Here is a 12406-nt window from a genome sequence, read left to right as displayed (position 1 = left end):
ATATGGTACGTGAAAAGAGTTATAATATTTAGTGTTCGTAATAAATATTCATACCATAATGGGAACAGTCAATAACGATTGACTGTGACAATTTGAAATAGAACGAAAATTAATTTTGGACCCATCTCCAACGACTAAATATACAATCACATAGGCCCAACAACTTGGGAGTTATTTTGGTGGTGGTTGATTGAGACATATTGGCTGCTGTTCTTTAACAATGTTTGAGGGTCTCTTCCAAAAGTAGGAAATTGTTTTTAACTTCAAAGCCAATGGTTTCTAGCTGGCCAACTTAAAAAGAATGCCTATATATATATATATATATATATATATAAAATTAATATTCGATAAAAAGAAACCGAAGAAGAAGAAGAAGCGGCCTAGTACTCAAAAAGGAGAACAAGATCAAATTTTTTAATCGCTAAAATTATTTGATTATCTTCGTTTACATATATAATCTAGTTAGAAGGGTCCAGCAGCAATCCTATGTTAAGTGTTGGAAGTTTGAACAAGGCACAATTGAAATCATTGGGATTTCTGTTCTTCAAAGAACTTTCACCTTATCTTCGTGTGGCAACCGGCAAGTAACAGTCGCTTCAACATGATGATACAAACCATCTCATTCTTTTGCAAAAAAGAAAGAAACAAATGTAGAAAGTCAAATTTAATTTTAATCTTTTTGCTTCGGTATTCTTTTTTTGCCTGGACAGAGGAAGCTGCTTGGACACTTCCTGGAAGCATCCACCAAAGAAGGGTAGTAGGACCCACTTCTACACTTCAAGTTTCAATTTTCAACGGGGAATTGAAAAGGGAGAAAACAGACCACTCCTTTGTACGTGTCACCACCTAAAACAGAAAGGTAACACATAAGGAGATAAATTAGAAAAATTAAGAAAGAAATGCACAGACAAATAAAGATGTTAAGCTCCGTTTATTTTTTCATGGAATGTCTTCTTATGTAAAACGCTTTTAATTGAACATGTTTCTTAATAAAACTCATGATTTTTTGATATTTGATATTCACCTTGAAAATGTTTTTCAGACTGATTACTCTTAGCCACTTTAGGGGCCATTACCAGAGCTGTAAAGAAACAAATATGCAACAATTTTAACATTTGGAATTAAAAACCAGCACGGAAAAGTATCCTTCAACTTTCATTCATTCAATCGTGATGGAAGGCAAGATAAACAAACCATTAGAGACAATTAGTCAAAAGACCTGTACATATATTTCTGGCAATGCAGATGCAATCAAGCAATCCATATTTGATTCCCGTACCAATAGCCAAGTCAAAAAAATTCTAATGACACCTGAAAAATCAAACAGACATATGAGTAAGTTAACATATATTATTCGTGTACAGAACATGGTGAAGTAGGCTCCATCAAGTCAGGCTTATAACAGTAGAATAAAACCTAATAGCTGAACAAATCCTATACACAAGCAAGATTTGACAGAAAATGCAATCAATGACTTTTTTTTCCCTCAAAATCTAAACAAAACAATTATAAATTGACAATTCATGAACCAAATCAACAACTGAATTTAGGGAGATAAAGAGTTTCAGAGAGAAATTTAAAAAACAGAGACTTGAAGAGTGAGTGGGATATAGTCATTAGTCAGCCATAGGAGTGAAGCTGTCTCCTGGGCACAAAAAAAAAGACCAAAAGTACCTCTCAATAAATATGAGAGAGCCTCTAAGAGGCCAACAAGTTTCGGGGGATCTTTATTCAGGCTGTATTCGGATCTCCAGCAAGCAATTCGGGCAGAAAATTGCTAAGATTCACATCCATCCAAGAAAAGATATTGCGTAGTCGTTCCCCACTTACTGTTAAAGCACCACTTCTTCCAAAAGCTTAAGCTGATAGGAAGAATGAATCATTTAATTATTTCTTTAACACTTACCACATTAGCCAAAGCAAATAAATCCAAAGTGTTAAACATACTGATACAGCTGCCAGCTGCCACAGCAGCTGTATCCGTTGCAGATTCTAATGCTAGCACACAGCAGCTTGCAGCTGCAAATCATGCTAAGCCCCTAACAGCCGCAAATCATGCTAAGCATCTCACAGCCACGTATCATGTTAATCACTCAATCACAAATGCTATCAAAGGAAACAAGGAAAGCCAGCCTCTCGGAAATCCTCATGCAGCAACCTCTCACACACATCACTCAATCATACTCGACACCAAAGGCAACTCTCCAAGACTAAAAACAGCAAGTCTGCACTTGCCTTACTCTCCAAGCTGCCTGGACTATAGACGTGACCCGCACACATTTGAATTACAGCACACGTAAGGAAAGATTGGAAGAGACTTTCCTTAAGTACAAACCTCAGCATTATTCCTTAGCAATTCTGTATTTAAGTGTAAAGATGTTTTCCTTATGTTTTATCATGTAAAAACAGTATAGAATACTGTGTAATTCATTGAATGAATATCAAGCAAATTTCCCTCATATTCAATTCTTTTCACAAAGGCCCCCCCAGTGGCCAGTGCACAACATGAAACATAAAAAAGCATGGCCAAACAATGTACATCGGTTGACCTCAGATTATCCTGCTACGCCAGTATACCAGTTTCTTTCCATTTAAACCTCAAATAACCTTATTCGCAGTTACATTAAAAAGAAGAAAGAGAACTAAATATACATATATGAGTAATAAACAACTAAAGACTCTAAAAATCAAATAATGCTATAAGGAGGACATGAGTCCTCTCAAGATTCATATGGCTTTTAAAATCACCATTAGATGTTTGATAGATCATTATTGCATTTTGATCCACCGATAATTTTAAAAGATACATCAATCTTGAGATGACTCAAGGAGTACAGTCCTCCTTATAGCATTACTCCTAAAAATCAGGATAAAAGAAGTATTATTAACAAAGTGACAGGTCTTGTCAAATTGAAAACTATAGCTCAACAAGATGTAGAACAAAAGAATCTCAGCATTCACATAGTAATTTTATCGAACAATACATGGTCAATGCAACTACTAGAGAAATAAAGAAGGAAATGGAGTATTTCAAAAAATCCAATCAGCACGCAGTGGGAGGACCTTAGTAACCATGAACACTAGAAACAATTCAGAGGATGGTGAAGCAAGTGGAAGGCACTGCAAAAAATTTAGAGCAGAAGAGGACAACAAATTTAACCCAAATAAATTTAATATAAACAATAAGTTGAGGAACATTTTTTCCTCTGCAGTGTTCTTTTTCTCTTCCTTTTTCTTCCACCTCAGCTTTTATTTTCCCGCCAACCAAACAGAGACCAAGAAAAACCAACAGATCAATGCATAAAAACAACGAATCGACGCCAAAAACCAAACTCCAAAGAGAAAACACAAAAAAAGTAAAACAGAAATAGGTCTGGCAAAAAATCTAGAAGCGGGTCTCTTCGGAAACAAGTTGAAGCTCAAAAACCACAAAAATAAGAAGTGGATCAAAGATTAACAAAAAAATTAAAACCCGCAACAAGGAAAAACCAGATCCGTGGGTCACACGGTCGACGGTGGATCGATGGAGTTTCGAGGAAATCAAAAAGAGAGAGAGAGAGAGAGAGAGAGAAGCTTACCTCTATAGATCGATGGCGGCTCGGTTGTCCTGCACTGGAGAAAATGGAGAAATAGAGCTTCGCGGGGGAAAGAGAGAGGAGTTTTGACTTTTGAGGACTGCAGAGAGGAAGAGAGAGAGAAGCGAAAATGGTGCCGTTGGATGTGCAGAGAAGGGGAAGTTTTAGAAGCAGGGAAACACCCAAAAAGGTTAAAAAAAAAAACATTCTACGTAAAAAAAAGGTTTCACATCGAAACCTTAATTAAGAAATAAGAAGTAAAAATTGATGTGCACGTCAAATATTTATTTCTTTATACAGAAAGCACATATTAAATAGACCTAACACACCGTACCCCAATAGCAATCACAGGGATTGACCCTGGAGAATGTACAACAACGCGATCCCCTGTTAACAGAAGAACTCACCAAATGAAGTAAATATGTACAATCTTGACCCACACCATAAAAAAGCTAAAGGTTTTAAAAAAAAAAAAAAACTACAAATATCGGCTAAGCTTTCGCTGATGGTCATTTGGAGATTGCAGCAGATACTTGATGGCCTCCGTGCGGGAAAATCTTCATATTCTTCATCTTCACATTCTCTGTTGATTTGTTGGGGGGCGAAATGATTCCGATGTCAGAGGGAGAAGGATGGCGATTGGCGCAAAGAAGAGTAGCAATAAATTTAAGTATGGAGTCAAACATCATCCTCTTCACTAATCTTCTTTTTGGAGGAATTACACCCCCTTTCTTGGATTTGAACCGCGGCGCAACTTCAGCTCCCGCCATTTTCTCACCCATGCTCACCTCCATCTTCTCTGTAGCTCTATCAATGGGGTGGGTTTTAAGAGGAATATTAATATTATGGTTCTTTTGTTCGGTTAGTTGAAAGAGGGAAGAAACTTATAAATAAGAAGATTGATGATGGGTGCATGCATCGCGTATGAGGTAACAATCAAGAAACACTGAGATTGGATACAAGTGGGATGGAAGTACGACGAAAATACTTTTCGTTATTAGCTAGATTCGTTCGATTGAGCTACTTTTGTCTCTCGCTTTCCGTGTCACTGTAGCTTGCGTCATCCAGACCCCACATTTCCGTTTCGGAAGCTAGCATTTAACATGCCCAAAATATATGGATGTATCCTTTTGAGGAATAGAATAAGGCGAATGGGAAAGAGGTTGATTTGTAGACTCTAAATATTTTGGACAGTTACTCCTCTGGGTATGTACAAAGTTAAGTTTTTTTATTTTTTTTTTTGATAAATTGTACAAAGTTAATTCGGATGTGGGCCACCAGGAGTTTGACTCAAATGGACATCCTTGAACCAACATATAGCAGCAGAAGCACTAAGAGCATTCCCATCGGCTTGTTTAAAATTTTATCCAAAATAGCTAATGAAAACTCCCTTTTATTAGTTTAGCTAACCAGTTTTCAATACCTTCTTCCATCGATTTATCTAAACTTTTCCTCTATTTTATTAAAATAATCAATTTTAATTTTTATTCATTTTAATCTTAATCAAATCTTCACCAAAAACACCAAATAAAACCGATCACCCTGCCAAAAACTACACGCCGCACCTAGAAACTTCTACTTGAAGAATCCGTTCAAAGCCACAAAATTCGCAGAATAGAACCAGGACCCAGAACATTCGAGCTGCTGAACCAAAACTACACCAACCGGAACAACATTTGAGCCGCCACCAATCCGAGCTGCTGAACCAGAATCACACCAACCGAAACCAGAACCACCCCACAGAGCCGCCGAACCGGACCCACCAAAACAAAACCCAGAGTATGCCGACAGCCCAGGACCACTGAATAGCACCGAGATCAACCGAACCAGAACCACCGAACAAGTCGCTCCACCGGTACTGGGCCGAGAAAATCAAAACCCCAACCCCAAACCCATCCTCCACCTTGCCCAGATATAGGTCTCCGGTGAAAGCAACGCCAAATGAGAGAGAGAGAGAGAGAGAGACGCGGAGAAAGAAAGCTTTAGATTCGTGAACAGTGCAACGCCACATGTGGCGTTGCACTGTTCACAAATGGACAACAACTCCATTTTAGCGTTGGTTTAGAGAAGCCAATGGAGTGTGTTTTTTCTGTTTTGCTTATCTAAACTAGCCTAAAGTGAGAAATACATCATCCGGTGTGAGTGCTCTAACAACATATCAAGTCACTATTTTTAGCAAAGAATTGGGACTTCACAATATTATTTTGGAAGATAACGTACTTCAAGTAGTAAAAACGATGAACTCTACATGCCTTAATTAGAGTCGTTTAGACAACTTTTGGATGATATTCGAATGACTCTAAAATCTTTTTCGAATTGGCATGTTAGACATATTAAAAGAGTCACAAATACAACATCACATGGTTTAGCAAAGACTGCTGTTAAACAAGTCATAGATCAAGTTTGAATGGAAGAAATTCTTATTTGTATATGTGACACTACTTTGTTAGAGCAATCGGCTCTATTTTCTTGATTAAGCAATGAAAGCTACTAATTCTTAAAAAAAAATAAAAAAATAAAAAAATAAAAAAATAAAAAAATAAAAAAATTTACATGCTCAAATCAAATGGAGTGAAATTTGTAGCTCCCAAAAATTGGAAATGGATGTTAATAAAATGCCCAAAGTTGAAGCGAAAGTAGCACTTTGAAGCTGATGATCCATAGGATTCAACATGAATTTTTTTTATATATATATAAATCAATCGCGCAGAAAATTATCTTATAAGGTTTATTCATGAATTGCCATGGTTTATAATGGAGTCTCAAAATGGTTCAATATATATTGCTATACATTTGCTAATCTCCCTCTTTTTCTCTCTCTCTCTCTTAATCTTCAAGTAAAGCGAGAAAGCAAGGGAAAATGCTAGAGGTACTTACACTTTAACAAAGAGAGGTTTACATACCGACAGGGCATTTTCTACAAAGACAAAAATACCATTCCCTTCACCAGTCCAAAAATCTCTCCGGCACTCTCCCCTCTAGCCGGCCGTTCTCCCTCTATCCGACACGCTCTCTCTCTCCCCTCTCACTGGCCGGCTGGATCTCTGATTGGATCTGGCCGGAAACCCACGCTTAGTAGGCGTGGGTTTGAGAAATCCGGCCGAATCTGAGATACGGTCGAACCCACGCTCGGCTAGATTTGAGATCCGGCCAGGTCTCCTGCCGGGATACCCACGCTCGCCAGCAACCAGAGATCCGGCCTTCTCGAACCCAGATCCGGCCTACCGTCCTTCCCGAACCCAGATCAGGTCGAAAACTTACCCCTGTTGCCGCCATTCCCTTACTTCGTCCTCGCTAGCCGGATCTACTGGTCGGGCTTCCACTAGGCTGGTCAGGGTCGGGGTCGTGGTTGGCCGGTGTGTTAGATTTTCGGCGGTGTCTGAATTCAACTGGAATGAGAAGGGTATTTGTATCTTATGTATTTAATTTCTTTTTTGGCTATTTTTGCATTAAACTGACGTGAAGCCTCCGATAAAGTTCCACATCATTTTGTAAATTTGTTGGTAAGCTTTTTTTGGTGTCTGTAGTAGCTCTCGAAAGCAAGTGGATGATTAAATTTATACAAATAGTGTTTTTATTCGTCAATGACGATAAGCAGGACTGCAGACCACGTGGCGTGGTTGGGTGACTCGGTGGTCCCGAACTCCCGGCAGCTGCAACGGCCGTTTCGCAAGTTGTTTTCTTAACTAGGACGCGCAAGTCCAGATTAATGCCATTTACGTGTGCAACTAAAGTTGCTTAAAAGGAAAAAAGTCGAGAAGGATTATGGCCTTATAAAGAGAGACAGTTCACCCACTTGGAATAGGTAACTTTTATAACCTTCTCTCTTAAAATATTATTATAGTGATCGAGAGAAACCATAGAAATTTAATGGACTGCAATAGTGTATTGATAATTTACTTGCGATATCTGCCAAACAAGGAAAAGGCATGACATTGACGAAGATGATGGGATGGCCGTTGCTTGTGATTCGGGGCAGTTTGAAAAATACTAGGAGCCGATATGGCTTAGGTGCTGTAAATTTTTTTACAGCATTTATGCTGTTGTAAATCTAATGGTTTAGATTTGATTTCAAACCCTTGAAATCAAATCCAAAGGATTTGAAATCAAATCCAAACCTTTAAATTTACTACAGCTTAAATGCCGTAAAAAAATTTACAGCACCTAAGCCAACATACTGCCCCACATGGGACATTGTGTTCTCTGTCCAGACTGTTCCTCCGACTGAAATTTGTCCAAAGCATAATTTAAATAGATTTATGGCACGCGTTATGTGTGGAATAATATGCAACACAACAGTAAACCAACTCAACTAACTTATGTCCGCTTCATTTGATTCTTTGGTTATTCGAATTATTGACTGATTGATTTATTAAATTGAATTCAAGTAGGTGATGAACCTGTTTACGGATTCAATTTCCTCAAAAACAATCAAATTTTAAGATATTGGCCGGTTTTGTTTGGTAAAATTTCCTTCTTTCTTATGTTTTATGTCCGTTCTCAAAATTAAAATATTATAAAAAAAAATTAAAATACTTAAAGTTATTTAAATCTCTCTTTTTTTTCTTTTTTCTTTTTCGAAGGGTAAAGTTATTTATATCTTTATGTCACGTCATTGCACATTTTTAAACCATAAAACACGTGGAGCCAATAATTAACAGTTTCTTTTTCTTTTCTTTTTTTGTTTTTCTTTACCACTTAATTAGTATTGTATTTTTTGAGTCTAGAATCAAAATCTAGATTTTTTTTTTTTTTTTTTTTTACACGCATCAAGTAATAGTATGGACCTTTCAAAAAAAAAAAAATAGTATGGAAAATAATATCTTCACAATATTGTTTATTTTAGTCAATTACAATAAAGGGGGAAATGTAATTTAATCTTTTAAGTTTTTATGCCATTTCAATTTAGTCTTTAAATTTTTAATTTTAACAATTAACTCATTAAGTTTTTCTCCTAGTTTTAGATGGGTCACTAGGTCAATGTCATAAGATTCACATTTGATATATCATGTGTCAATTGTACATGTCATGTAATACAAATATTTTAAATTACAAATATAGCTAAATAATTTTTTTTAAAAAAATATATTTGTAATTTAAATAGGGGATATGTTAGATATTCATCCATTAACCATTTTTTACCCATTTTTATACAACCAAGTTTCAAATTTACCATTAGATTTGTGAAGCCCAATATGAGTCCTACAAATCTAATAGCGGATCTGAAAATGAGATAGATAGGAGATGAATTTAATTTGTATCATTTTTCTTAAGGGTAAATTGCACCATTGGTCCCTATGGTTGGCTATAATTTCAAATAACTCCTTGTGGTAACAAAATTAAATGGGGGATCCCTATGGTAAACCATAACAACAAATAGGTTCCTGAACGTATTTTCCGTCAGCCATTTTCACAGTTGCCGTTACCCCGCCACGTCAGAACCAATCAGAGGCCGACACGTGTAATTTTTTTAAAAAAAAAAAATTAGTAACACAAATTTTTAATTTAACACGTCGGTTTTGGGTTGTACACATAGGACACACGTGTCATTTTTTCCACGTCAGCTACAGTAACTTTCTAGGGTTTTCTTTCCCCCCCCTCTTCTTCCGCCTCCCATCCGCTCTCCCCACTGTCTGACTCTCATCACCTGACGACACTCCCTCTTCCTTCCTCACGAGTCACACCAGCCACCCACTCACGAGTCACACCGGCCACCCACCCATTTCTTCCTCACGAATCACCATTGATCCCTTCCTCAAGAGTCACGCCGGTAACCACGTATTTCATCATCTGAGGAAAGCAACTTTTTCCGATCATCTTTGAAATTTCTGATTAGCTTGTTTAGATGGGTTGGAGATAGATTGGCCACTATTGAGATTAAATAGATGTTGGAGACAGTGGGTTCCAAAAAAGTTAGGGTTGTTGGTTCTTCTTATATCTCTTGGTGCCATTTGTGGGGCCTGTTTTACGCATTTGTTTGCCTACATGCATAGGATGGTGGGGTTTGTTTTAACCATTTCTTTGTCTTCACGCTCGGCTATATACTATGTGGTCCATAAAATATATTGTATGGTCCATAAAATATGATAGTGTGTGGTCCATTACCTATTGAATACAGTGGTTGGGTGATTGTTCCTTGGCATTATTTTTTGCTAAGTAAATGATGAAATGATTATGGAATAGAATGAATTGTTGTATTGGAATGAAACAGATTACAATGGATAAGATCAATTCGAGATGATCAGTAGCCCATTAACAAGCTACAATACTAAGCTAACTATTACAACTCAAAAGTTCTGATTGAATATTCCAAGATAGAGTTGGGTTATTTATAGACAACCTAATGAACAACCCACTAGATTCAGTTACAACTACTAGCCCGATATGTTACAACAACCCAACTAGACCATAATTTATTACAACAACCCAGCCCAACCCAATTTGTTATAATCATAATAAAAGTTGTAATACCCCAAAAGGAATTCTTAAGTAAAAACCATGTTCATTTTTAGGCTTATAAATAAATTGAACTCTTAAGTTATCTATACAACTCTTAAGTCTTGTTGGTACAGTTTCCGGTATGGTGACGTGCCACCTTGTGATTCGTTGCCTTCCTTGAAATTGATTCACCTTGAAATCTGCAAAATAACAAACAACTAGTCGGGGGTGCCGACTACGCCCACTCCGATACCTAAATCAGTTCAAACTATTTTTTTGGGGAGTATCAATATCTGCAATCTCAGAGTTTAAAAGATGCGTGTGAAAAAATATCTGGCGTTGTAGTCTTATTTATAGGTTTATAGTCACAGACCTACTGAAGTTCTCAAAGTACAATTGGACTAGGAGTCTGAGTCCTGATTTGTTTGAGTCTCAGCCTTATCTTCAGGGAATTTGAATAAGGCAGTAGAGTTCAGATTGAGGAATACTCTCCTTTCTCGATCTTAATTCTATCTTATCAACAATCCCATCCCATTGGTGATGGGATAAGAGTCAATCCTGGAGTTTCTGGGAATGGAGTTTTACCGCAATCTTGATTCAATCGCAAATAGGAGTCTGTGTCCATGAATCTCGAACGTAGAGTTTTAAGGATTCTCAAACACTTGTTAAACCTGAAACAATAACCTAGAGGCGATACTTCCATACACCGACCAAATTTTTGCTATGGGAATATCCGGGACATGTTCGCTCCGATCAAACTGGGAGATCTCGAACTATTTCGCACCGTGCCAAATCTAATAGGTCCGAGGTGTTATCCCACCGAGACGAACTTTTTATACAAGGTATTTGACGAATATCCAAGGTGACAATATCCGAGGTGTCCAGCGGGTCGGTTCTGTGATTCGAACCTCCAAATGTCACAGAACCCACGTGTCTCCGGAGTTAATTTTATCCCCAACACTCTTAAGTCTATTACAATTTGAAATCTTAATGATAAATTGAATAAATTAAACTCTTAAATAAATTGAATAATTGATCATTTGGAAATAAATTAAAATTTTTTAGCATTGCCAAAAGAGTAGCTTGTTTTCATTCTGGTTAGATATCTTTTTCATTGTGAGAGTTAAGTTTCATTCTGGTTTATGTATGACGAATCCTAATTATCTAATGTTAATTTTTTATATTGTCACAAAAATGGTAAGAGTTCTCATTTACCACGGTGGTCACCCTGAATATCTACGCATGTGCTATGTCGGAGGTGAGATATATGAAAATGGAGAGATTGAAGAAGATGTATTATCGATTACGGTTTGGGAAAGTAAGCTACATGAATTGGGGTACAGGAATCGTGGTGATTATTGGTATAAGCTTGATGACGAGTGGTCAGTTAATGGCCTTAGTCACATCCATAATGATAGTGATATTATAACTTTGATTGATCGGATACTAACGGAGAATAGAAGCGTCTTGCACTTATACGTCGATCACGAAACCGACATGCCTAATATAATCGACCCAACCGAACAATTAGCTGATGTTGAGATTTTAAGGGTTGGGGATGATGGAGATGTAGGAGATGCTTATGTTGAAAAAGGGGTTCGTGAGGACACATATGATGAATCTGACGATCCTGATTATAAAGTTGATGAATCGGATGAAAATTTATCTGGATATGAGACAACTGATGCTGACGATGAAGATCTTTATACATCAGTTACGAGAGGTAAAAGTAAAGAGGATACTCATGAAAAATTTGATTGGTTTGGGGTTGGTGCATTCTCCAATGCACATGACAAGGATGCCATCTTATCTGATTCCGCTGATAGTGAGCGGGAGATGGAGAGTTTATCATCATATTCTGACAATGTGAAAGCTTTTCAAACTCGAGGGAGGCGTAAGAAGAAGATTAGATATCAGGACTTCACTGAGCATGATTTGAAAGGCAAAATAGTCCTGAAAAAAGGGCTCCGATTTCCAACTACAACAATGTTTAAGGCTGCCATTAAGAATTACGCCATTCAGAATGGGTTTGATTTTGTGTACCAACACAATGATAAAATACGGGTGACAGCAGTGTACAAACTGAAGTGTGGTTGGCGGATTCATTTGTCGCAATCAAACAAATGAGATGCATTTGAAATTAAAGCATTCGTCCCTACGCACAACTGTGGCACCCATCATGAGAACAAAAAAGCCAACATGCATTGGATCGCCGAGCAATATCTTGAGAGTTTTAGAGACGATCCCACATGGACTGCACACGCTTTGAGAGAGCGAGTTAAGAGGGACTACAATATTAAAATTTCAAAATGGGTTGCCTACCGAGCCAAGACGATTGCCATGAAGAAGGTGTATGGGAGTGAGGTTGAGCACTACCAAAACAGTCGGGACTA

At 37.4% G+C, this 12406-nt stretch overlaps 1 long non-coding RNA gene across 1 annotated transcript; it reads right to left on the bottom strand.

Moving 5' to 3' along the window:
- Positions 1–384: 384 nt before the first annotated feature.
- Positions 385–4440, bottom strand: LOC133865945 (uncharacterized). Its single transcript, XR_009899844.1, has 3 exons — positions 3579–4440; positions 1220–1311; positions 385–846 (listed from the first exon to the last, which is right to left on the bottom strand). It is a non-coding gene; the product is annotated as an uncharacterized LOC133865945 (long non-coding RNA).
- Between the last annotated feature and the right edge of the window lie 7966 nt (positions 4441–12406).

The sequence above is a fragment of the Alnus glutinosa genome, chromosome 4, assembly GCF_958979055.1.
Source record: "Alnus glutinosa chromosome 4, dhAlnGlut1.1, whole genome shotgun sequence".
Lineage (NCBI taxonomy): Eukaryota > Viridiplantae > Streptophyta > Magnoliopsida > Fagales > Betulaceae > Alnus > Alnus glutinosa.
The sequence above is the reverse complement of the archived record's forward strand: the minus strand, read 5'-3'. Positions and strand labels throughout refer to the sequence as shown.